Source organism: Leuciscus leuciscus, assembly GCF_965113295.1.
Source record: "Leuciscus leuciscus genome assembly, chromosome: 18".
Lineage (NCBI taxonomy): Eukaryota > Metazoa > Chordata > Actinopteri > Cypriniformes > Leuciscidae > Leuciscus > Leuciscus leuciscus.
This window is the reverse complement of record NC_138742.1, coordinates 858,492-862,305: the sequence shown is the minus strand read 5'-3', so window position 1 is coordinate 862,305 and position 3,814 is coordinate 858,492. Positions and strand designations below refer to the sequence as shown.

The 3,814-nt window shown below is 37.4% G+C and overlaps 1 long non-coding RNA gene across 1 annotated transcript; it reads left to right on the top strand.

Moving 5' to 3' along the window:
• The first annotated feature begins 1,105 nt into the window (after positions 1-1,105).
• Positions 1,106-2,922, top strand: LOC309481166. Its single transcript, XR_014199923.1, has 2 exons — positions 1,106-1,238; positions 1,931-2,922. It is a non-coding gene; the product is annotated as an uncharacterized lncRNA (long non-coding RNA).
• Positions 2,923-3,814: the final 892 nt, after the last annotated feature.

Genomic DNA, 3,814 nt, shown 5'->3' with positions numbered 1-3,814 from the left:
AGGTGTTGATTTTAACCAGAGTGACAACTGTGTGAGAATGTCACAAGCAAAATATGTGACAAAAATATTGCAAAGGTTTAACATGCAGGATTGCAAACCTAGATCGACTCCTTGTGAACAAAAACTTGACTACACTAATTATGCCGAAAAGATGATTGATGTGAAAAAATATAGAGAGGCAGTGGGAAGCCTCATCTATTTGTCCATCTGTACTAGAGCTGATATAAGTTTTGTTGTAAGCAAACTGTCACAATATTTCACAGAGCCAACTGTTGAGCAATGGTCCACAGTTAAACATGTACTGAGGTATCTTAAAGGTACACTTGACAAAGAACTGTGTTACAGAAAATGTAATGAGACACTGGGAATAAGAGCATACAGTGATGCAGACTGGGCGGCTAGTAATGACAGACGTAGTACAACAGGCTATTGTGTAAGTCTAACTGAATGTGGTGCTTTGGTTTCATGGAAAACAAAGAAACAGCCAACTGTCGCACTGTCCACCTGTGAGGCAGAGTATATAGCCCTAGCCACAACCATACAGGAGTGTCTCTATCTTAAACAACTGTTGGAAAATCTTGATACATGTCAGTACTCGCAACCTAAGGTATATGAAGATAACCAAGGTACAATCGCCTTAGCGAAAAATCCCGTGAGCAGGCAAAGATGCAAACATGTAGACATCAAGTACCATTTTATTAGGTCTTCTGTAAATAATGGTGACATTACATTAGTGTATTGTCCCACTAATGAGATGATAGCAGATGTGTTGACAAGCCTGTAACCAAGTATAAGTTGATGAAGTTTGATGCATTGATTTTTGGAAAATGATGCGTTCTACTCTGTTAACAATGTGAGAGCAAGTGGGGGTGTTAACCGTGTGCTCTCAATGTGTATTATGTTTTTTTTTTTTTGTCTCTTTATTGATTGATATTTATGTCTGAGTTGATTGAGTTGAATGAAATGTCACGTGATGAGTAATGAGAGTGTGTATATTTGTGATTGGTTGTTTAATTAATAAAAATCACCTTGAGTGAGCACAGCTGCTGCTGTGTGTGTGTTGCAAGTCAGATACGTTGTTGCGTTTACTCTGTGAACAAGCGGGTCGAGCTTCAAAATGAGTTTTAAATTCATGAGATTTTTATTAATGTAGCCTAATGTGTTGGAAACGGCACAGGACCACTGCAACTGACACAAAGCAGAAATCCATCTCTCGCTGTTGTTTTCACTACTTTCAGGTGAGTTTAGTCTAAAATCACACAAATAATACACACAACTGTTCCTGACATTTTTCTTACGTGTTATTGACTCACATCTGTTGAAAATGTAACGTTACTTCATAGGAATAGTTTAGTGTCTTCGAAAAACTCCGTTAGCATCTCAACCGTTTTCAGAAGAGGTAACGTTAACTGTTAGGCTAACCTAAGCTCTTGTTTATAAAAGTTTGGGCTTTTAATCACATCTTTATGTGTAGGTGAGATTTTTTGTTAGTTTTGTAAGGGATTTGCTGGCAGTTGAATGGGTGATTGGAAGTTGGCTAATTAATTTAACCAACTGATAAATTTGCTGTTAATCGATGACGTCACTTACATGACTGGATAGTATTAGAAATGTTAGAATGTAATATAAATGCTTTTTGAGCATCAAATCATCATATTAGAATGATTTCTGAAGGATCATGTGACACTGAAGACTGATCTTGTTATATTCACACAATTATGCTGAAAATGTAGCTTTGATCACAAGGAATAAATTACATTTTAACATATATTCACATTGAATAGTTATTAAATTGTAATAAAAGTTCACAATATTACAGTTTTTACTGTATTTTCGATCAAATAAATGCAGCCTTGGTGAGCATAAATTACTTTCAAAAGCATTAAAAGCTGTAGATTAGCAACATTAATAAAGTTCTCCTTTGTTTTAGCTGGCTAGAAGGACGATGAGGTGACAGTGCAGCCCGGGATAAGGAAGAGGAAGAGGAGGAGGAGGAGGAGGAGGAACACGTAAGTTAGACAATTTTCTTATACCTTTCTAACAAAAAGCTATAAACCTGACTACAATAGCATGGTACAATTTATTTTTCAGCTTCCAGTGAATATATAGAGCGAGACCCTCCTCCTATCCGTGCCTCAGAAGACCCTGCCCTCCGCTGGTGGGGTAAGAAAGACACTCTTCCTCTTCTCCCACAGCTCTCCATCATCTCCCTCTGCCTCCTCAACACTGTCTGAAGGAGCGTTTACCACAGCTGGCCGAGCTGGGACACAGTCAGGAATGAGAGGTCTCAGATTCTCTCTGAGAAAGTCATCATGCTCATTTTCTTGAACAAAAAACTCTTGATGTATATTTGGGTGGGTGAAATAATACTGGAGAGAATTATTTTAATTTTTTACATATCTTTACTCTTTACTAACAATATTTTTTTTTATTTGTTAGCTTCAGAGAAGCTCAAGGACTATAGATCTTTGGTAATATTCGCATTGTTCAGGTTTAGCTACTGGTAGTGAAGCAATGAAGCACATTACCACCAGACATTTGTAGCAGGAGCCTCACAGCCAAACAATTTAACCTATTTCTGCAAATAAAATTAATAATAAAGAAACTGCTGAATCTTTTAATTTTTTTAAAGGTCTTTATTGTTTTTCCGCCAAATTATAAAGAGTAGTATCAATAAGAGTATTGATTATTATTTAACTTCACCCCTAATGATACGACACTTTTTTCAATAAAAAGAATACAACGTTTTAATAGTTGGTTACATTATTCATTGATTATGTTTTTTGATTAATTAATTGATGTTACATTTCTGTACTCATAACTTGTTAACACTTTACATGGTTAAAAATCGTTAATGTTCAAAATGTATTGGCTTAGTAATTGTACAAAGTAGCACTGAATAAATTCTGATTAATAAATGAATACAGTGTGGTTTTTGGGCCATTTTCTATTTAGAATTTAATAGGTGTTTGTATTGGTTTCCATTACATATATGTATTTGATCCCTAAATGTATTAACTGGAAACGATAGTACACAATTCCCTATTAGAATGTATAAGGTTTTACAGCAGAGAATGAAATGTTTGAGTTTATCAGTTCTATGTGGATTTCGAGGTTATGGATCAAGCACATCTTAATTCCCAGGACTAAAGGTGAGAAGTATATTAAAAAATAAATGTGGAGGTTGTATTTTGGTCGTTAGGAAGTACCAGCGACGTACCACTATAACGTCGCCACGACGAATACAGGAATCACAAAGTTACTTGAGCAAGGCACCTAACCCCTAATCGCTCCCCGGGCGCCACACAAAGGCTGCCCGCTGCTCTGGGTGTGTGTATCCACGTTTACAGTGTCTGTGTGTGTTAACTACTCACTACTCTGCTCCTAATGTGTGTGCATTAACTTGGATGGGTTAAATGCAGAGGTCAAATTCCAAGTATGGGTTACCATACTTGGCCGTTACGTGTCACTTTCACTTTCACTTTCACTTTCACTAATGTGGTCCTTTGAGGAAACGTCCTCGTAACATGCCAGTTTGGTCATCGAGACGTACTCGTCACGTTCTAGCGACGTACCACTATAACGTCGCCACGACGATTATGGGAATCACAAAATTACGTTGCTGGAACGTTATGTGGTACGTCGCTACGACGAATATGGTCCGGTCCGGTTACGTCTTCACAACGTAGCTGGGTATTTATTTGATGAAACTGTAAATTACACGCATGCCTCTGTTACCCAGCAAACACAGAACGTTGGCACAACGTACCCAACCTTCTAACAACGTTTCAACAACATGGCCAAAAGGTTGCTA